Source organism: Ranitomeya imitator, chromosome 2 (genome assembly GCF_032444005.1).
Source record: "Ranitomeya imitator isolate aRanImi1 chromosome 2, aRanImi1.pri, whole genome shotgun sequence".
NCBI classification, from domain to species: Eukaryota; Metazoa; Chordata; class Amphibia; order Anura; family Dendrobatidae; genus Ranitomeya; species Ranitomeya imitator.
In genome coordinates, this window is record NC_091283.1 from 734,195,766 (window position 1) to 734,219,825 (window position 24,060).

Here is a 24,060-nt window from a genome sequence, read left to right on the forward strand (position 1 = left end):
TCTCTGAACCCTGTTCACACAGGTTATATACAGATGATCAGGTTTTTAAATACATCAGATAGGGATTGCATACATTAGTTAGGACTGCTGTGATAAGGGTATACCGTGAAGATTGGTAGAGCAGCTTAGTATACATTTTTTGCAAAAAACGTATCAACCAAATACCCTGTTTTTTACATCTTTTACTAGCACTTGCGGATTACTGCAACATTTTTTCAAACTGAGTGTTTTTGGTTTTACTATTCTCTTTTGTGTCTTCAGGTTTCTTGGTGGTGTGTGAACATGATCATACAGACTTGTTCACTGTGCAAGTAGCCCATGTGTTCCTGTTTCCATAATTGTTCTCTTGTGTCTACAAGACTGGGGAGTTCCACCACTCCTCTTGGGCTATCTGCACAAAAGCTGTTCTACCCTGTATGCACACATGGATTTTTCCTCTCTGAACCCTGTTCACACAGGTTATATACAGATGATCAGGTTTTTAAATACATCAGATAGGGATTGCATACATTAGTTAGGACTGCTCTGATAAGGGTATACCGTGAAGATTGGTAGAGCAGCTTAGTATACATTTTTTGCAAAAAACGTATCAACCAAATACCCTGTTTTTTACATCTTTTACTAGCACTTGCGGATTACTGCAACATTTTTTCAAACTGAGTGTTTTTGGTTTTACTATTCTCTTTTGTGTCTTCAGGTTTCTTGGTGGTGTGTGAACATGATCATACAGACTTGTTCACTGTGCAAGTAGCCCATGTGTTCCTGTTTCCATAATTGTTCTCTTGTGTCTACAAGACTGGGGAGTTCCACCACTCCTCTTGGGCTATCTGCACAAAAGCTGTTCTACCCTGTATGCACACATGGATTTTTCCTCTCTGAACCCTGTTCACACAGGTTATATACAGATGATCAGGTTTTTAAATACATCAGATAGGGATGGCATACATTAGTTAGGACTGCTCTGATAAGGGTATACCGTGAAGATTGGTAGAGCAGCTTAGTATACATTTTTTGCAAAAAACGTATCAACCAAATACCCTGTTTTTTACATCTTTTACTAGCACTTGCGGATTACTGCAACATTTTTTCAAACTGAGTGTTTTTGGTTTTACTATTCTCTTTTGTGTCTTCACATTATGATGTATAGCCTGGGCCAATGAGATCCAGAGGTGGGGCAAATCACGCTGCAGGAGTGGTCTCAGATCAGGGACCTATGCACCTTTCTGCACAGTTTTGAAATAGCAACGAAGATGTTTAGTGCTGATGATGCCATTATCAGCATGACTATTCTGGTTATTTACATGCACACCTTAAACAGTATTAGGAGTCAGGTGGTGGGACAAGAGGAGGAGGAACAGGAGGAGTTGTATGCAGAAGGGATAATATCTCCAAGGTCCAGACAGTCAGCAGCACCAAGGCGGCTGGCATTGGAGGGTGGGGAGAGGGATTACTGAGGGCGCATGGTAGCAGCCAAACTGTTGAGGAAGGTGCAGGAGCCGAGGAAGAAATGGAGGACGAACTAGTGCTGGGCATGGAAGACTCATCAGATGAGGGAAACCGTGATCAAATTTCTGTTGTGCGAGGTTGGGGGGAGAGGGGAGAGGAAGGAAGCATGATTCTCACCTTGCTGCCACCAAAACAACAAGGACTTGGTCCTCTTGGATGCGCAAGACACATGAGTGCCTTCTTGCTGCACTACCTGCAACATGATCCTCGGATTGTCGGAATCCGAAGTAATGCCGACTACTGGGTTGCCACATTCTTAGATCCCCGGTGCAAAAGTAAATTTGGTGAAATAATTCCTGCCATAGAAAGGGATTTACACATGCAGGAATATCAGCAGAGACTGTTTCAGAATATTACATCTGCCTTTCCACAAACCACCAGTGGTACACGTAGTGAATCTCTGAGTTCTAACTTGCCAACCATGGGACTGTCGAGTCATCACTCAAACCGTAACAGTAACATCGTATCTGGTGGGAATAGCAATTTTTTCTAATCATTTCAACAATTTTTTAGACCATCCTTTGCAAGGCCACAGGAGACAAGATGTCTGACGCATAGCCAACGCCTAGAGAGAATGGTACAGGAGTATCTCCAAGTTGACATCGATGCTATGACTGTGGAACTGGACCCTTGCTCATTTTGGGCTTCCAATCTGGAAAAATGACCTGAGCTTGCCACTCACGCCTTGGAGATCTTGTCGCGCCCTGCAGCCAGCGTTCTTTCTGAACGTGTGTTCAGCGCTGCTGGTGGTGTGCTGACAGATAAGAGCATGCGGCTGTCCAGTGACAATGTAGACAGACTAACGTTCATCAAGATGAACAAATCCTGAATCCACAAGGACCTTTCTAATACTGTGTCATCCTGGGGAGACTAAAAGCTTGATTATTTTTGAAAATCACCTCACAAACTATTTTAAGAAACTCTGGGGAAATTGATGCCACTTAAGTGGTGTCTGTGGCCCAATTTTTGGAGAAAATGGAGACTCTTTTTGGAGTTCCCTTGCTGTGTTTTACATGACGTTGGCATCGTCAATTCCAGGTGGGTGGGGTCGCTCCCCTCCCCTTTTAACCTTTAGAAACTACATACACTATGGCTTGGGGTAACACAGATGGTTGAGTCTGCAGAGCTGTTTACTCATAATATGGCCTGGGATTCAGAGGTTTTCTCCAAAGCTTCAGTGTCTGCTAGACAGCAGAGTAGCCCACCCATGAAGCAAGCTACACCGCCTGTTTCTCAAATTACTAATTTTTAACTGCATCTAGCCCAGGCAATACTTTGGGCCTAGAAGCAGTATCTGCTACTCAGCAGAGTACCCCACCCATGAAGCAAGCTACACCGCCTGTTTATCAAATTACTAATTTTTAACTGCATCTAGCCCAGGCAATACTTTGGGCCTAGTAGCAGTGTCTGCTACTCAACAGAGTACCCCACCCATGAAGCAAGTTACACCATCTGTAGATCTAATTACTAATTTTTAACTGCATCTAGCTCAGGAAATCCTTTTGGGCCTAGTAGCAGTGTCTGCTACTCAGCAGAGCACCCCACCCATGAAGAAAGCTAGGCGGTGGCCTTCTTCCTTTCTCAAACTAACCCCTTGGCTCTGGGGTGTCTGCTCTCCCTCCAGCTCTCTACTCCTCACAGGTGGACTACCGCGTGTATTCACACTGTGGGGAATCTTTTGGGCCCAGACATAAGAAGTTGTTGAGGTAATGGATAATATGTGCCCCCTTAGAAACATCCATGACGACCCATTCGAAGAAGCAACTAAATGCCTCAAATAGTGAGCAGGATATGGAGGACCCCATGGGCAAACAGCGACTTATGATTCCCATAGTCCAAATTCAGACAGGCTGAAGTCACTTCAAACATTCAATAAATAACATATTCATTTGTGAAAAATATCACAAAGGAAAGACGAAGTGAGGAGAAGGAGATAGTATTAAAAAGTATTATATTTATTAACAATGGTTAAAACAGTACACCAATGTACATACGAAGGTGGGGTAAAGAAAGACAGGGGGGGGGGTTTGCCACCAGACAAAAGTAGGGGGAGATGAACCTGCTACATACCTCCAGGGGTCTTAATATGATGCATAAAAAACCCAAAATATCACATGTGGTGTAATTTTATGGTGACACAATTATATGTACAAGTCTGCACAGAAAGGCACACAATACTAAAATAAATGTCCCCTGGAAATAAATCAGAGTATTGCCAATGTAAAAGAGTATCCCATAAAAAGATATTTACTGACACGGCGAGTCAATATGTATATCCAGCAGTGCAAAAGCTATGTTGCTAACAAACTGGAAAGTGACTCCCAAAAGGGTCAGAGAAGGAAAGGTTCCTAACAAGAGGGAAGGAAAGACTCATGCAAGATGGCAAAATAGGTCAATTATCTGAGGTGTAGATGGAAATGCAGAGGTGCCTAACACAGATGGTGGAGAGCAGGTGCGGATCCCCGGCGCCCGTCTTTACCCCACCTTCGTATGTACATTGGTGTACTGTTTTAACCATTGCTAATAAATATAATACTTTTTAATACTATCTCCTTCTCCTCACTTCGTCTTTCCTTTGTGATATTTTTCACAAATGAATATGTTATTTAAACAGCGATCTATGTAGTATGCTGCTTCACAGAAGCAGCCCAATAGGCGGACACTATTCGGAGGCAAAGGTAGTAACCGGAATGCCCCCCATATCTGTTTTGGCCATTAGGGTGCCCCTTCTCAACTTCTTGACCCGCCTGATTGCCTAGTCAAAGGAGGTACAGTATATAGTACGGTACTTGGTTCCCCGTTGATGTTGTCATTTACTGATCTGCCCCTTGGATATGATAAATGGTGGATTAGTCTGATTGCATTGGGTTTCTTTTTTGGCATGACTCCCAACGGAGATACCACTACGTCTTCTAAGGAAAGTGTTCTGAATGGACCCACCATTCTACCTAAAGATATATATATATTTTTTGTCGCAATGTCTGGGTGTTGGTAGGCTGATTTTAGATTTTTACTCCAGCCTTTCTTGATTTTAGAAGGGCATGACATGTCTATATCTGTGTCTCCTCCTCCTTTTACTCCTCCACCTCTTTTCTTTTCACATGACTTTATGTACTTGTGACTTTTCCATGTGTTTGTTGTGTCTTCTTATCAGTTTGTCAGCTTTTGGACACCTTTTAAGGTGTTTTCTATGTGTTTTCTTTGTGTTTGTATGCGTTGGTCTGCCATTGGTTTCAATGGGGTTCGACGAACATTCATCAAAGACTCCCCAGTTCGACGAACCGAACCGAACTCGAACACTAGGGGGGTGGCTCAACATTAGTCTGTACTCATCTTGGTCAGATAATTAAAAGTAAGCCAGATGTATATGATCAAGGCAGAGTAAACAAAGTCATAAATAACAGTGGGGTTATTTCAGGGGTCAGATGAAAAGCATACCAAGTTTTGGCAATAGGCTGAGGTAGGAAAGATCAATGTGCAAAAGTTGGATGACATATATACAACCCCTGGCAAAAGTTATGGAATCACCGGCCTTGGAGGATGTTCATTCAGTTGTTTATTTTTGTATGAATAAAAACAGATCATAGACATGGCACAATACTAAAGTCATTTCAAATGGCAACTTTCTGGCTTTAAAAAACACTAAAAGAAATCAAGAGCAAAAAATGTGGTAATCACTAATGGTTTCTTTTTTTAATCAAGCACAGGGAAAAATAATGGAATCACCCAATTCTGAGGAAAAAATTATGGAATCAAACAAAATTTTGATACCCAAAAATAACACCTCCATCAAATTAGATTTGCTCGTTAGTCTGCATCTAAAAAGGAGTGATCACACCTTGGAGAGTTGTTGCACCAAGTGGACTGACATGAATCATAGCTCCAAAATGAAAGATGTCAATTGAAACAAAGGAGAGGATTATCAAACTCTTAAAAGAGCGTAAAGCATCACACAATGTGGCAAAAGATGTTGGTTGTTCACAGTCAGCTGTGTTATGATCTGGTGGTTTAGGAACAACATGAGACAAGCTCTGAAGGAGGTGGTATCTGCACTGACCGCAAACCCTGAACCTAGCAGCGCAACTAAAAATAGCCGTGGGGGGTACCTGGCGCTCCCTAGACCCCTCGGCACAGCCTAAGATCTAACTTCCCCTAAAGATGGAAACAGGAATCCTATCTTGCCTCAGAGAAAATCCCCAAAGGAAAGATAGACCCCCACAAATATTGACGGTGAGAGGAGGGGGAAATAACATACGCAGAAATGAAATCAGATTTTAACATAGGAGGCCAGTCTAGCTTGATAGATAGGACAGGAAAGGATACTGTGCGGTCAGTATAAAAACTACAAAACAATCCACACAGAGTTTACAAAATCTCCACACCTGACTAAAGGTGTGGAGGGTAAATCTGCTTCCCAGAGCTTCCAGCTAACAGAAATAATCCATACTGACAAGCTGGACAAATATAGAATGCACAGAACAATAAGTCCACAACATGTGGACTGAAATGAGCAAAGCCAGCACTTATCTTTGCAGAACTGGTTAGGAAACCAGGAGAATCCAAGCAGAGATGTGAATCCAACCAGGAAACATTGACAAGTGGCTCAGGCTGAAGAAAGAGCCAGACTTAAATAGCGGAGCAGAAGAGACGATAAGTGGAGGCAGCTGAGGACAGCTAACTCCAAGGAGCAGCCATACCACTAGAAACCACAAGAGGGAGCCCAAGAGCAGAACTCACAAAAGTGCCACTTACAACCACCGGAGGGAGCCCAAGAGCGGAATTCACAACAGTACCCCCCCCACCTTGAGGAGGGGTCACCGAACCCTCACCAGAGCCCCCAGGCCAATCAGGATGAGCCAAGTGAAAAGCACGAACCAAATCGGTAGCATGGACATCGGAGGCAACAACCCAAGAATTATCCTCCTGGCCATAATCCTTCCACTTGACAAGATACTGAAGCCTCCGCCTCGAAAAACGAGAATCCAAAATCTTCTCAACCTCATATTCCAACTCTTCCTCAACCAACACCAGGGCAGGAGGGTCAACCGAGGGAACAACGGGCACCACATATCTCCGCAACAAAGATCTATGGAAAACATCATAAATGGCAAAAGAGGCAGGAAGAGCCAAACGAAGACACCGGATTAATAATTTCAGAAATCTTATAAGGACCAATAAACCGAGGCTTAAACTTAGGAGAAGAAACCTTCATAGGAACATGACGAGAAGACAACCAAACCAAACCCCCCACACGAAGCCGGTGACCAACACGCCGACGGCGGTTAGCAAAACGTTGTGCCCTTTCCTGAGACAACGTCAAATTGTCCACCACATGAGTCCAAATCTGCTGCAGCCTGTCCACCACAGAATTAACACCAGGACAATCAGAAGGCTCAACCTGCTCAGAAGAAAAACGAGGATGAAAACCAAAATTACAAAAGAAAGGTGAAACCAAAGTAGCCGAACTAGCCCGATTATTAAGGGCAAACTCGGCCAACGGCAAGAAAGACACCCAATCATCCTGATCAGCAGACACAAAGCATCTCAAATAGGTCTCCAAGGTCTGATTAGTTCGCTCAGTTTGGTCATTAGTCTGAGGATGAAACGCTGAAGGAAAAGATAAATCAATGCCCATCCTAGCACAAAAGGCCCGCCAAAATCTAGAGACAAACTGAGAACCTCTGTCAGACACAATATTCTCCGGAATGCTATGCAAACGAACCACATGCTGAAAAAACAATGGAACCAGATCTGAGGAGGAAGGCAACTTAGGCAAAGGTACCAGATGGACCATTTTAGAGAACCGGTCACAAACAACCCAGATAACAGACATCTTCTGGGAAACAGGAAGATCCGAAATAAAATCCATGGAAATATGCGTCCAGGGCCTCTCAGGGACCGGCAAAGGCAAAAGCAACCCACTAGCGCGGGAACAGCAAGGCTTGGCCCGGGCGCAAGTCCCACAGGACTGCACAAAAGCACGCACATCGCGAGACAAGGAAGGCCACCAAAAGGACCTAGCAACCAAATTTCTGGTACCAAAAATCCCAGGATGACCAGCCAACACTGAACAATGAACCTCAGAAATAACCTTACTTGTCCATCTATCAGGAACAAACAGCTTCCCCACTGGACAGCGGTCAGGCCTATCAGCCTGAAATTCCTGAAGCACCCGCCGCAAATCAGGGGAGATAGCAGAAAGAATCACCCCCTCCTTAAGAATGCCAACCGGCTCCAGGACTCCAGGAGAATCAGGCGAAAAACTCCTAGAGAGGGCATCAGCCTTAACATTCTTAGATCCCGGAAAATACGAGACCACAAAATCAAAACGGGAGAAAAACAGGGACCATCGAGCCTGTCTAGGATTCAGCCGCTTGGCCGACTCGAGGTAAATCAGATTCTTATGATCGGTCAGGACCACAACACGGTGTTTAGCTCCCTCAAGCCAATGTCGCCACTCCTCAAACGCCCACTTCATAGCCAACAACTCCCGATTGCAACATCATAATTGCGTTCCGCAGGCGAAAACTTTCTGGAAAAAAAAGCACACGGTTTCATCAAAGAACCATCAGACTCCCTCTGAGACAAAACGGCCCCTGCCCCAATCTCAGAAGCGTCGACCTCAACCTGAAAAGGAAGAGAAACATCTGGTTGACGCAACACAGGGGCAGAAGTAAATCGGCGTTTAAGCTCCTGAAAGGCCTCAACAGCCTCAGAAAACCAATTCGTCACATCAGCGCCTTTCTTCGTCAAATCAGTAAGGGGCTTAACCACACTGGAAAAGTTTTCAATGAAACGGCGATAGAAATTAGCAAAGCCCAAAAATTTTTGAAGACCCTTCACAGATGTGGGTTGGATCCAGTCATGAATAGCTTGGACCTCAACAGGATCCATTTCTATAGACGAGGGAGAAAAAATAAAACCCCAAAAAAGAGACCTTCTGAACGCCGAATAGGCACTTAGACCCCTTCACAAATAAAGCATTATCACGAAGGATCTGGAACACCATCCTGACCTGCTTCACATGAGACTCCCAATCATTGGAAAAAATCAAAATATCATCCAAATATACGACCATGAATTTATCAAGATAATTGAGGAAGATATCATGCATGAAAGACTGGAACACAGATGGAGCATTAGAGAGCCCAAATGGCATCACAAGGTATTCAAAATGGCCTTCGGGCATATTAAATGCAGTTTTCCATTCGTCACCCTGTTTAATATGAACAAGATTATATGCCCCTCGGAGGTCAATCTTAGTAAACCAACTAGCCCCCTTAATCTGAGCAAACAAATCAGTAAGCAAAGGCAAGGGGTATTGGAATTTGACCGTGATCTTATTAAGAAGGCGATAATCAATACAGGGTCTCAAGGAGCCATCCTTCTTAGCAACAAAAAAGAAACCCGCTCCCAATGGTGACGAAGAGGGCCGAATATGCCCTTTCTCCAAAGATTCCTTAACATAGCTCCGCATGGCGGCATGCTCTGGCACAGACAAATTGAAAAGTCGGCCCTTAGGGAACTTACAATCAGGAATCAAGTTAATAGCACAATCACAGTCCCTATGTGGAGGAAGGGAACTGGACTTGGGCTCATCAAATACATCCTGGAAATCCGACAAAAACTCGGGGACCTTAGAAGAGGGGGAAGAGGAAATTGACATCAAAGGAACGTCACTATGCACTCCTCGACAACCCCAATTAGTCACCGACATAGTTTTCCAATCCAGCACCAGATTATGTTCCTGTAACCATGGAAATCCCAGTACAACAACATCATGCAGGTTATGCAACACCAGAAAACGGCAATCTTCCTGATGTGCAGGAGCCATGTACATAGTCATCTGTGTACAGTACTGAGGTTTATCCTTGGCCAAGGGTGTAGCATCAATGCCCCTCAAAGGAATAGGGCTCTGCAAAGGCTGCAAGGAAAAACCACAGCGCCTGGGGAATTCTAAGTCCATTAAGTTCAGGGCAGCGCCTGAATCCACAAATGCCATGACAGAAAAGGACGACAATGAGCAAATCAGGGTCACAGATAAGAGAAATTTAGGCTGTATAGTACTAATGGTAACAGACCTAGCGACTCTCTTAGTACGCGTAGGGCAATCAGAGATAACATGAGCCGAATCACCACAGTAAAAACACAGCCTATTCTGACATCTGAATTCCTGCCGTTCTATTCTAGTCAAAATCCTATCACATTGCATAGGTTCAGGACTATGCTCAGAGGATACTGCCATATGGTGCACAGCTTTGCGCTCGCGCAGACGCCGATCAATCTGAATGGCTAGAGACATAGATTCGCTCAAACCGGCAGGCGTAGGAAAGCCCACCATAACATCTTTAAGGGTTTCAGAAATACCTTTTCTGAAAATAGCAGCCAGAGCCTCTTCATTCCATTTAGTGAGCACAGACCATTTTCTAAATTTCTGGCAGTATAACTCTGCCGCTTCCTGACCTTGACACAAGGCCAACAGGGTTTTTTCTGCATGATCCACAGAATTAGGTTTGTCATACAATAATCCGAGCACTTGAAAAAATGCATCTACATTCAATAATGCCGGATCCCCTGATTCAAGAGAAAAGGCCCAGTCTTGAGGGTCACCACGCAGCAAGAATATGATGATTTTCACCTGCTGAATGGGATCACCAGAAGAACGGGGTTTCAAAGCAAAAAACAGTTTGCAGTTATTTTAAAAGTTCAAAAACTTGGATCTGTCCCCAAAAAACAAATCAGGAGTAGGAATTCTGGGCTCTAAAGCCGGAGTCTGGACAACGTAGTCCTGGATACTCTGTACTCTTGCAGCAAGTTGATCCACACGAGAAAACAAACCCTGAACATCCATGCCAGAGCACAAATCCTGAACCACCCAGAGATCAAGAGGAAAAAAAAAAAGACAAACCAAAGCACAGAAAAAAAATGGTTCAGAACTTTCTTTTCCTTCTTTTGAGATACATTTAATTCATTTTTGGCCACTTGTACTGTTATGATCTGGTGGTTTATGAACAACATGAGACAAGCTCTGAAGGAGGTGGTATCTGTACTGACCGCAAACCCTGAACCTAGCAGCGCAACTAAAAATAGCATTGGGGGGTACCTGGCGCTCCCTAGACCCCTCGGCACAGCATAAGATCTAACTTCCCCTAAAGATGGAAACAGGAAACCTATCTTGCCTCAGAGAAAATAACCAAAGGAAAGATAGCTCCCCACAAATATTGACGGTGAGAGGAGGGGAAAATAACATACGCAGAAATTAAATCAGATTTTAGCATAGGAGGCCAGTCTAGCTTGATAGATAGGACAGGAAAGGATACTGTGCGGTCAGTATAAAAACTACAAAACAATCCACACAGAGTTTACAAAATCTCCACACCTGACTAAAGGTGTGGAGGGTAAATCTGCTTCCCAGAGCTTCCAGCTAACAGAAATAATCCATACTGACAAGCTGGACAAATATAGAATGCACAGAACAATAAGTCCACAACATGTGGACTGAAATGAGCAAAGCCAGAACTTATCTTTGCAGAACTGGTCAGGAAACCAGGAGAATCCAAGCAGAGATGTGAATCCAGCCAGGAAACATTGACAAGTGGCACAGGCTGAAGAAAGAGTCAGACTTAAATAGCGGAGCAGAAGAGACGATAAGTGGAGGCAGCTGAGGACAGTTAACTCCAAGGAGCAGCCATACCACTAAAAACCACAAGAGGGAGCCCAAGAGCAGAACTCACAAAAGTGCCACTTACAACCATCGGAGGGAGCCCAAGAGCGGAATTCACAACACAGCTGTGTCTTAAATCTGGACCAAATACAAACAACATGGGAGGTTGTTAAAGGCAAACATACTGGTAGACCAAGGAAGACATCAAAGCGTAAAGACCGGAAAATTAAAGCAATATGTCTCCAAAACAGGAAATGCAAAACAAAACCAATGAGGAACAAATGGGTGGAAACTGGAGTCAACGTCTGTGATCGAACTGTAAGAACCTGCCTAAAGGAAATGGGATTTGCATACAGAAAAGCTAAATGAAAGTCATCATTAACACCTAAATAGAAAAAATCAAAAAGGTTACAATAAGCTAAGAAAAAGCAATCGTGGGCTATGGATGACTGGATGAAAGTCATATTCAGTGATGAATTGCGAATCTGCATTGGGCAAGGTGATGATGCTGGAACTTTTGTTTGGTGCCGTTCCAATGAGATTTATAAAGATGACTGCCTGAAGAGAACATGCAAATTTCCACGGTCATTGATGATATGGGGCTGCATGTCAGGTAAAGGCACTGGGGAGATGGCTTTCATTACATCTTCAATAAATGCACAAGTTTATGTTTATATTTTGGACACTTTTCTTATCCCATCAATTGAAAGGATGTTTGGGGATGACAAAATAATCTCTCAAGATGATAATCCATCCTGCCATAAAGCAAAAACTGTGGAAACATTCCTTAAAAAAAAGACACATAAGGTCAATGTCATGGCCTGCAAATAGTCCGGATTTCAATCCAATTGAAAATCTTTGGTGGAAGTTGAAGAAAATTGTCCATGACAAGGCTCCAACCTGCAAAGCTGATCTGGCAACAGCAATCAGAGAATGTTGGAGCCAGATTGATGAAGAGTACTGTTTGACACTCATTAAGTTGATGCCTCAGAAAATGCAAGCTGTTATAAAAGCCAGAGGTGGTGCAACAAAATGCTAGTGATGTTTTAGAGTGTTTTTTTGTTTGTTTGTCTTTCATGATTCCATAATTTTTTCCTCAGAATTGAGTGATTCCATAATTTTCCCCTATGCTGGGTTAAAAAAAGTAACTATTACTGACTACCACATTTTTTGTTCTTGATTTGTTTTAGTGTTTCTTAAAGCCAGAAGTTGCCATTTGAAATGACTTTAGTTTTGTGCCATGTCTATGATCTGCTTTTTCTCTACAAATTCCATAATTTTTTCCAGGGGTTATACAGTACAGATCAAAAGTTTGGACACACCTTCTCTTTTAAATATTTTTCTGTATTTTCATGACTATGACTATGAAAATTGTACATTCACACTGAAGGCTTCAAATCTATGAACACATGTGGAATTATATACTTAACAAAAAAGTGTGAAACGACTGAAATTATGTCTTATATTCTAGGTTCTTCAAAGTAGCCACCTTTTGATTTGATGACTGATTTGCACACTCTTGGCATTCTCTTGATGAGCTTCAAGAGGTAGTCACCGGGAATGGTCTTCCAACAATCTTGAAGGAGTTCCCAGAGATGCTTAGCACTTGTTAGCCCTTTTGCCTTCACTCTGCAGTCCAGCTCACCCCAAACCATCTCGATTGGGTTCAGGTCTGGTGATTGTGGAGGCCAGGTCATCTGGTGAAGCACCGCATCACTCTCCTTCTTGGTCAAATAGCCCTTACACAGCCTGGAGTTGTGTTTGGGGTCATTGTCCTGTTGAAAAATAACTGATGGTCCAACTAAACGCAAACCGGATGGAATAGCATTCCACTGCAAGATGCTGTGGTTGCCATGGTGGTTCAGTTGGCCTTACATTTTTAATAAATCCCCAACATTGTCACCAGCAAAGCACCCCCACACCATCACACCTCCTCCTCCATGCTTCACGGTGGGAACCAGGCATGTAGAGTCCATTTGTTCACCTTTTCTGCATCGCACAAAGACACGGTGGTTGGAACCAAAGATCTCAAATTTGGACTCATCAGTCCAAAGCACAGATTTCCACTGGTCTAATGTCCATTCCTCCACTACAAAGAAACTGGCTCACGTGAGGATCGCCCCAGGAGAGGAAGACCTAGAGACACTGCTGCTTCTGAGGATAAGTTTATCCGAGTCACCAGCCTCAGAAATCACAGGTTAACAGCAGCTCAGATTAGAGACCAGGTCAATGCCACACAGAGTTCTAGCAGCAGACACATATCTACAACAACTGTTAAGAGAAGACTTTGTGCAGCAGGCCTTCATGGTAAAATAGCAGCTAGGAAACCATTGCTAAGGACAGGCAACAAGCAGAAATGACTTATTTGGGCTAAAGAACACAAGGAATGGACATTAGACCAGTGGAAATCTGTGCTTTGGTTTGTTGAGTCCAAATTTGAGATCTTTGGTTTCAACCACCGTAACTTTGTGTGATGCAGAAAAGGTGAGCAGATGGACTGGTTCCCACCGTGAAGCATGGAGGAGGAGGTGTAACAGTGTGGGGGTGCTTTGCTGGTGACACTGTTGGGGATTTATTAAAAGTTGAATGCATACTGAACAAGCATGGCTACCACAGGATCTTGCAGAGGCATGCTATTCCATCTGGTTTGCGTTTAGTTTGACCATCATTTATTTTTCAACAGGACAATGACCCCAAACACACCTCCAGGCTGTGTAAGGGCTATTTGACCAAGAAGGAGAGTGATTGGGTGCTACACCAGATGACCTGACCTCCACAAACACCAGACCTGAACCCAATCGAGATGGTTTGGGGTGAGCTGGACCACAGAGTGAAGGCAAAAGGGCCAACAAGTGCTAAGCATCTCTGGGAACTCCTTCAAGATTGTTGGAAGACCATTCCCGATGACTACCTCTTGAAGCTCATCAAGAGAATGCCAAGAGTGTGCAAAGCAGTCATCAAAGCAAAAGGTGGCTACTTTGAAGAACCTAGAATATAAGACATAATTTCAGTTGTTTCATACTTTTTGTTAAGTATATAATTCCACATGTGTTAATTCATATATATACAGCCTCTGGCAAAAACAAAGAACTGCTTACATTTTTGCACCAGGAGTATGAAAGACTGGTGGAAAGCATGCCAAGACGCATGAAAGCTGTGAGTAAAAATCATGGTTATTCCACAAAATATTGTTTTCTGAACTCTTCCTGTGTTAAAACATTAGTATTGGTGTTTTTAAATGATTATGAACTTATTTTCTTTGCATTATTTAAGGTCTGAAAGCACTGGTTTTTTTTTTGTAATTTTAACCACTTCTCCTTTTCAGAAAAAAATACAAAATTTATTGCTTGGAAAATCAGAGACATGTTGTCAGTAGTTTATAGAATAAATAAAAAAATTTCTTCTAGCTCAAAAATATACCTATAATGAGAAAAATCAGACAATCTGAACACTTTGCAGTTTTCTCTTAATTTTTGCCAGAGCTGTATATATATGTAAATAAGTTTTAGAAAGATAATTTTGCTCTATTTTATATGATAGATAGATAGATAGATAGATAGATAGATAGATAGATAGATAGATAGATTTTTAGGTCGTAAGTAAAGCATTCTGCAATACCTAGATGCTAAATTAATTAATTAATAAACACAATCTTGACTTTTGCTTTATGGAAGATCATCCACCAATATTCGCATAGTTGTGTATACATCTATAGCTCTGTAGTTTGCAGCTATGCACCATGAAATATGCTTGTTTACAAAACTGTAAAGTTAATGCCACTTAGCAGACCGTATAAATCTAACAGCTATGGCATAGAGAAATATCAAGTCAGCTTAATGAAGCCACTGACCTCGAGTTCAATGGCATGCAGGAAAAATGTTATTGTTGTGTAAGCCATCTGCAGCTACCTCCAAAAACATTTCACGTGACGAGTGGCATTTGTAAATGATCGACATCAGTCAAGGATGATTATGACTGTGTATGCATGAAACCAGACTGTAGATTTACACAGTTTGCAAATCAGCATAATTACAGCCTCCCTAGACCCGTTCACATATGTTTGTCCTATTATACAAGAAGTGATCTCAGGTTAGTCTAGCACCTCATCTTTAATTCTTCCCTTAAGCACAAATAAACCGGATAGATCTGGGAGACTTTAACGCTACGAAGAGCAATGCTAAAGCAACCAGTGAAAATTGCATGGTTGAATAAGGAACCAAGGTGTTAGACATCTCACAGATGGTGGAAAGAATAAAGATGAGGCAAATGCTTTTTAAAAGCAATTTTGGAAGCAAGCCTTTTTATTAATATGAAAAGTCAGGTTTTAATAGATGATTGAGTCACAGTTCATCTCTAGATAATATGACTAGGAGAGTCATTTATACAACATATGTTACATATAAGTGCTTAAAGTGTTCTTCCTCTGGATACTAAATATACAAATCCAAAAAAGTTGGGATGTTGAGTAAGACATAAAAAACCAAGAATGCAATTATTTGGGAATCTTTTGTAGCCATATTTTATTCTCAATAGAACATAGAGCACAGATCAGAAGGAGAGGAGAAAATTAGACATTTCCATTTTATTTGAAAACTTAATTATTTTAGACATGAATGGCAGCAACACACCATCTAAAAAAGTTAAAACAAGGTTAACATAGCTGTAAAAGATAGTACAGATGATACTAATTAAAACAACTGAAAGGAATATTTTCAACTAGGTCACATAACTTTGTATAAAACAAGCAGGTTAGAAAGGCAGTCTCTCAGAAGAAAAAAAATAGATGGTGAGTCACCAACAACTGTGTCCAAAAATTGTGGCACAATTTTAGAAATCTTTTCCTCAATGTAAATTTGTAAATGCTTTGAACATCCTAATATCTACAGCTCATAATGTCATCAAAACATATAGAGAAATATATGTGCACAAAGTACATGGCTGAAGGGGCTGAAAGTCAATATTGGATGATTGTGATCTGTGGGCTCTCGGGTGTGATTTAGAATGGAAATCACTGTATGTGCTCAGCAATTCTTCCATAATTTATCTGTGAATACAGTTTAACATGCAATACAGATATCTAAGTTAAAGCTCTATCATGCAGAGAAGAAGCCATATATCAACACAATCCGATACGATGGACTCCTCGCTAGAGACGGACTACACCTCAACAAACCTGGGAAACACACATTCGCCAGAAGACTCGCTACACTCATCAGGAGGGCGTTAAACTAGAAGAAGAGGGGACGGGAAGAAAAACATTAGACTTGAACAAAGAAGATCCAGGAAAACATACTCAGAAGGGAGGTAAGAACATTTCTAAAACAATCCACAGCGAGGAGATTGGAACAAAACAAAATCCTCTAAACTGCATGCTTGCAAACGCCAGAAGCCTGACAAACAAGATGGAAGAACTAGAAGCAGAAATATCTACAGGTAACTTTGACATAGTGGGAATAACCGAGACATGGTTAGATGAAAGCTATGACTGGGCAGTTAACTTACAGGGTTACAGTCTGTTTAGAAAGGATCGTAAAAATCGGAGAGGAGGAGGGGTTTGTCTCTATGTAAAGTCTTGTCTAAAGTCCACATTAAGGGAGGATATTAGCGAAGGAAATGAGGATGTCGAGTCCATATGGGTCGAAATTCATGGAGGGAAAAATGGTAACAAAATTCTCATTGGGGTCTGTTACAAACCCCCAAATATAACAGAAACCATGGAAAGTCTACTTCTAAAGCAGATAGATGAAGCTGCAACCCATAATGAGGTCCTGGTTATGGGGGACTTTAACTACCCGGATATTAACTGGGAAACAGAAACCTGTGAAACCCATAAAGGCAACAGGTTTCTGCTAATAACCAAGAAAAATTATCTTTCACAATTGGTGCAGAATCCAACCAGAGGAGCAGCACTTTTAGACCTAATACTATCTAATAGACCTGACAGAATAACAAATCTGCAGGTGGTCGGGCATCTAGGAAATAGCGACCACAATATTGTACAGTTTCACCTGTCTTTCACTAGGGGGACTTGTCAGGGAGTCACAAAAACACTGAAAGGAAGGCAAAGTTTGACCAGCTTAGAGATGCCCTTAATCTGGTAGACTGGGACAATATCCTCAGAACTAATAATACAGATAATAAATGGGAAATGTTTAAGAACATCCTAAATAGGCAGTGTAAGCGGTTTATACCTTGTGGGAATAAAAGGACTAGAAATAGGAAAAACCCAATGTGGCTAAACAAAGAAGTAAGACAGGCAATTAACAGTAAAAAGAAAGCATTTGCACTACTAAAGCAGGATGGCACCATTGAAGCTCTAAAAAACTATAGGGAGAAAAATACTTTATCTAAAAAACTAATTAAAGCTGCCAAAAAGGAAACAGAGAAGCACATTGCTAAGGAGAGTAAAACTAATCCCAAACTGTTCTTCAACTATATCAATAGTAAAAGAATAAAAACTGAAAATGTAGGCCCCTTAAAAAATAGTGAGGAAAGAATGGTTGTAGATGACGAGGAAAAAGCTAACATATTAAACACCTTCTTCTCCACGGTATTCACGGTGGAAAATGAAATGCTAGGTGAAATCCCAAGAAACAATGAAAACCCTATATTAAGGGTCACCAATCTAACCCAAGAAGAGGTGCGAAACCGGCTAAATAAGATTAAAATAGATAAATCTCCGGGTCCGGATGGCATACACCCACGAGTACTAAGAGAACTAAGTAATGTAATAGATAAACAATTATTTCTTATTTTTAGGGACTCTATAGCGACAGGGTCTGTTCCGCAGGATTGGCGCATAGCAAATGTGGTGCCAATATTCAAAAAGGGCTCTAAAAGTGAACCTGGAAATTATAGGCCAGTAAGTCTAACCTCTATTGTTGGTAAAATATTTGAAGGGTTTCTGAGGGATGTTATTCTGGATTATCTCAATGAGAATAACTGTTTAACTCCATATCAGCATGGGTTTATGAGAAATCGCTCCTGTCAAACCAATCTAATCAGTTTTTATGAAGAGGTAAGCTATAGGCTGGACCACGGTGAGTCATTGGACGTGGTATATCTCGATTTTTCCAAAGCGTTTGATACCGTGCCGCACAAGAGGTTGGTACACAAAATGAGAATGCTTGGTCTGGGGGAAATTGTGTGTAAATGGGTTAGTAACTGGCTTAGTGATAGAAAGCAGAGGGTGGTTATAAATGGTATAGTCTCTAACTGGGTCGCTGTGACCAGTGGGGTACCGCAGGGGTCAGTATTGGGACCTGTTCTCTTCAACATATTCATTAATGATCTGGTAGAAGGTTTACACAGTAAAATATCGATATTTGCAGATGATACAAAACTATGTAAAGCAGTTAATACAAGAGAAGATAGTATTCTGCTACAGATGGATCTGGATAAGTTGGAGACTTGGGCTGAAAGGTGGCAGATGAGGTTTAACAATGATAAATGTAAGGTTATACACATGGGAAGAAGGAATCAATGTCACCATTACACACTGAATGGGAAACCACTGGGTAAATCTGACAGGGAGAAGGACTTGGGGATCCTAGTTAATGATAAACTTACCTGGAGCAGCCAGTGCCAGGCAGCAGCTGCCAAGGCACACAGGATCATGGGGTGCATTAAAAGAGGTCTGGATACACATGATGAGAGCATTATACTGCCTCTGTACAAATCCCTAGTTAGACCGCACATGGAGTACTGTGTCCAGTTTTGGGCACCGGTGCTCAGGAAGGATATAATGGAACTAGAGAGAGTACAAAGGAGGGCAGCAAAATTAATAAAGGGGATGGGAGAACTACAATACCCAGATAGATTAGCGAAATTAGGATTATTTAGTCTAGAAAAAAGACGACTGAGGGGCGATCTAATAACCATGTATAAGTATATAAGGGGACAATACAAATATCTCGCTGAGGATCTGTTTATACCAAGGAAGGTGACGGGCACAAGGGGGCATTCTTTGCGTCTGGAGGAGAGAAGGTTTTTCCACCAACATAGAAGAGGATTCTTTACTGTTAGGGCAGTGAGAATCTGGAATTGCTTGCCTGAGGAGGTGGTGATGGCGAACTCAGTCGAGGGGTTCAAGAGAGGCCTGGATGTCTTCCTGGAGCAGAACAATATTGTATCATACAATTAGGTTCTGTAGAAGGACGTAGATCTGGGGATTTATTATGATGGAATATAGGCTGAACTGGATGGACAAATGTCTTTTTTCGGCCTTACTAACTATGTTACTATGTATGTTACTATGTTAATCCAGAAATTCTGCCATCTTCTCTGGACCAAAGCTCATATAAAATGAAAAACTGTTCTATGATCAGATTGATCAAAATGTGAAATTCTTTGTGGAAACCATAGTCTTACACGACTTAAAATGGTCTATTCAGCTCGTTATCAGTGCACGGCTCAGAAGCATGCATCTCTAATGCTATGGGCTTATATTAGTGCCTATGGCATGGTAAGCTTACATATCTTCAAAGGCACTATTGATACAGGTTTTATAGCAATATATGCTCCCATTCATTTAACATCTATTTCAATGAAGGTTTTGCTTATTGTAACAAGACAATGCTGAACCATATATTTCATCTATCACATGTCTACATCAGCACAATTTTGGAATCAAAATTTTTTTTTGTTAGGGACTTATAAGGGTTAAAATTGCCCAGCAATTTCTCATTTTTACAACACCATTTTTTTTAGGGACCACATCTCATTTGAAGTCATTTTGAGGGGTCTATATGAAGGAAAATAACCAAGTGTTACACCATTCTAAAAACTGCACCCCTCAAGGCGCTTAAAAACACATTCAAGAAGTTTATTAACCCTTCAGGTGTTTCACAGGAATTTTTGGAATGTTTAAACAAAAATGAACAATTAACTTTTTTTCACAAAAAAATTTACTTCAGCTCCAATTTGTTTTATTTTACCAAGGGTAACAGGAGAAATAGTACTCCAAAAGTTGGGAGCCAATGTGGCGATTGGAGAGCCCCTGATGTGCATAAACATTGAAACCCCCACAAGTGACACCATTTTGGAAAGTAGACCCCCTAAGGAACTTATATAGATGTGTGGTGAGCACTTTGACCCACTGTTAGGACTGGCGGAACGCACCAAGTATAAGGTGTAATGGTATTAGGTGCGTTCGCCGTCCGAGGTCCACCGTGCAGGTGAAAACCCTGCTGCTAGTAGAGACGGACAAGATGGCGGTACAATATGAATACACACTTGGGTTAACTTCACCCAGTGTGAAGGAAGCGAACCCTGTTGAGTCACAGGGCCGCGGTACCGCACAAAGAGAATATATTTAGAGGCACGAGAGTGCGTGCGGTGCAGCACTGGCGGACGCCACTAACCACCCAGGCTTGGGTTAGGAAAGCGCAGAGAAAGCGCACGGCGCCGCACTGGCGGCCACAGCAATAAGACGCTGTAATGTGTGTACCGTGCTGATGGCTAAGTTGGGCGCTAGGTAGCAATCACCCACCTTCCGCGAGCAGTCATACAATAGGGAGGGGATTTTAAAGAACGACTTTCACTCACAACACACACACACATTTACAAAAGACAATACTAGCGCATGGCCATGCGGCCATGCGAGGCTTAAATAGCTGCAGCATGTTTAGGACCTTCCAAAGAAGGACCAATGGAGTGCTGCAGCACCTGAGCATGTGACCCTGGATCTCCACTGAGAGATCTCGCCCTGGGCATGCTCAGAGTGCAAAGCAGGATTTAGTCCTAGCAGCTACAAGGACCTTAGCTGCAGTATCTGATTATGTGACCCTCGATCTCCACTGAGAGATCTTACTCTGGGCATGCTCAGAATGTAAAAAGCAGGACTTAGCCCCAGAAACGTCCGCTCGCCGCTGCCCAGCACTGACTTCAATGGGAGAAGCAGGAAACGCAGCAGTAACTCTAAGCACAGAGTCAGACTGAGCGAGACGCTGGGATCGACGTCTCTGCTGAGCAAGCTCCACTGCGGCAGGAGAAGAATGGGAGACCGCAGCGGAGATGGCCCGAGGTTCCCCCTGTGCAGAGGCAGGAACTCGACCCCTAACATTACCCCCCCTCCTAGGGCCCCCCTCCTTGGGCCTCGCTACGTTTGAAGGCAGCAATGAGCTGCGGAGCCCGAATGTGCTCAGCAGGCTCCCAGGACCTGTCCTCAGGGCCATAACCCTTCCAATCCACCAAATAGAATTTTTTACCACGTACCACCTTGTACCCCAAAATAGCATTCACCTCGTAATCATCAGTAGACGAACCCGATGTCCCGGCAGATGACTCAGAAAACCGGGACATGTATACGGGCTTAAGGAGGGACACATGAAAGGTGTCGGTGATACCAAGGCGTGGAGGAAGGGCCAGACGGTAGACCACAGGATTAACCTGTTCGAGGACCTTGAAGGGACCCAAGTAGCGAGGTGCAAAATTAGTGGACTCTACATGCAGCCTGATGTTACGGGCGGAGAGCCACACTAAATCGCCAGGAGCAAAGGTCGGGGCAGGGCACCGATGTGCCTCGGCGGAGGACCTCATTCTCTCCTTTGAGGCCCGAATGGCATCCTGAGTGCGGTCCCAATTGTCCCGTGCCTCCACTGCTCAGTCTGCCACCCTGGAGTCAGCAGAGGACACGGGCATAGGCACAGGAACCCGCGGATGCTGGCCGTAATTAAGGAGGAAAGGTGTCTGACCAGTGGAGTCGGCTACAGCGTTATTAAGGGTGAACTCTGCCCATGGTAATAAAGATGCCCAGTCATCCTGCCTGGCAGAAACAAAATGTCGTAGATATGTGACCAGAGTCTGATTGGCCCTCTCTACCAACCCATTCGTCTCGGGATGATATGCGGAAGAGAGAATTAACTCAATGCTGAGAAGACGACAAAGCTCTCTCCAGAACCGAGACGCAAACTGGGGACCCCGGTCACTGACAATTTTGTCTGGCATGCCGTGTAGGCGGAAGATGTGTCTTATGAACAACGCTGCCAAGGCCCGTGCAGAAGGTAACCGTGGGAGCGGCACCAAATGCACCATTTTCGAGAAATGATCGGTAATAACCCAAATGACGGTACAGCCGCGAGACTTGGGCAAACCCACTACAAACTCCATCCCGACCATCTCCCAGGGCCTGTCTGCCACCGGCAAGGGATAGAGTAACCCAGACGGCCGTTGTCGAGGAGACTTATTTTTGGCGCATGAGACACACGCCAGAACGTAATCTCTGACATCTCGGAGCATATGCGGCCACCAGTACGTCCTCGCCAGCAGCTCAGATGTCCTTTTTGTCCCAAAGTGTCCACCCACCCTGGAGGAATGAGCCCAAGAGAGAACCTCCGGTCGCAAATTTATGGGCACAAAAGTCTTGCCCGGAGGCACAGACTCAAGCGACACCGGAGCCACGGTTCTCAAGCTCTCAGAAGGAACAATATGCCGAGGCTCTCCTTCCTCCTCCTCAGATGACACAACAGAGCGAGAAAGGGCATCAGCTCGAATGTTCTTCTCCCCAGCGAGATAATGGAGGGTGAAGTGGAATCGGGAGAAGAATAAGGACCATCTGGCCTGGCGAGAATTTAGCCGCTGGGCTGTTTGCAAATATAGCAAATTTTTGTGGTCTGTGAAAACTTGAAAGGGAAAACGAGCCCCCTCCAAGAGATGTCTCCACTCTGAGAAAGCCAATTTCATCCTAGCAACTCCCTGTCCCCGATGGAATAATTCCTCTCCGCTGGTGTGAAGGTCTTGGAGAAGAAGAAGCACGGATGCTTCCGACCTTGAGCATCCTTTTGGAAGAGGACTGCTCCAGCACCAAAGGAAGAGGCATCCACCTCCATTATAAACGGCTTATCAACATCGGGACGATGTAGGATGGGAGCGCTAGCAAAATGAGACTTAGTAGAAGAAAAGGCCCTGGAGACCTCTTCAGACCACACTTTGGGATTTGCTCCCTTCTTGGTGAGGGCTACCAAGGGAGCTACCAGAGTTGAGAAGTGGGGAATGAACTGGCGGTAATAATTAATGAACCCCATAAAGAGCTGCACCACCTTAAGAGAATGGGGCTCTTGCCAGTCCATCACAGCCTGTAGTTTGGCAGGATCCATAGCCAATCCCTGGGCGGAGATGATATAGCCCAGGAACGGTAAAGACTAGGGTTGAGCGAAACGGGTCGAACATTTTCAAAAGTCGCCGACTTTTGGCTAAGTCGGGGTTTCATGAAACCCGATCCGACCCCTGTGCGGGGTCGGCCATGCGGTACGCGACTTTCGCGCCAAAGTCGCGTTTCAATGACGCGAAAAGCGCCATTTCTCAGCCAATGAAGGTAAACGCAGAGTGTGGGCAGCGTGATGACATAGGTCCTGGTCCCCACCATCTTAGAGAAGGGCATTGCAGTGATTGGCTTGCTGTCTGCAATGTCACAGGGGCTATAAAGAGGCGTTCCCGCCGACCGCCATCTTACTGCTGCTGATCTGAGCTTAGGGAGAGGTTGCTGCCGCTTTGTCAGAAGCAGGGATAGCGTTAGGCAGGGTCCATTAACCACAAAACCGCTTGTGCTGCAGCGATTTGCACTGTCCAACACCACCCTCGGTGTGCAGGGACAGTGGAAGTTTTTTTTTTTTTTTTTTCCCCTCAGCGCTGTAGCTCATTGGGCTGCCCTAGAAGGCTCCCTGATAGCTGCATTGCTGTGTGTACGCCGCTGTGCAAACCAACTGCTTTTTTCAAAGCACAAATCCTCTTGTTCCTTCCTTTCTGCACAGCTATCTTTTTTGTTTGTCCACACTTTTTATTTCATTTGTGCATCAGTCCACTCCTTATTGCTGCCTGCCATACCTGGCTGAGATTACTGCAGGCAGGGAGATAGTAGCTGCCTGCCATACCTGGCTGAGATTACTGCAGGC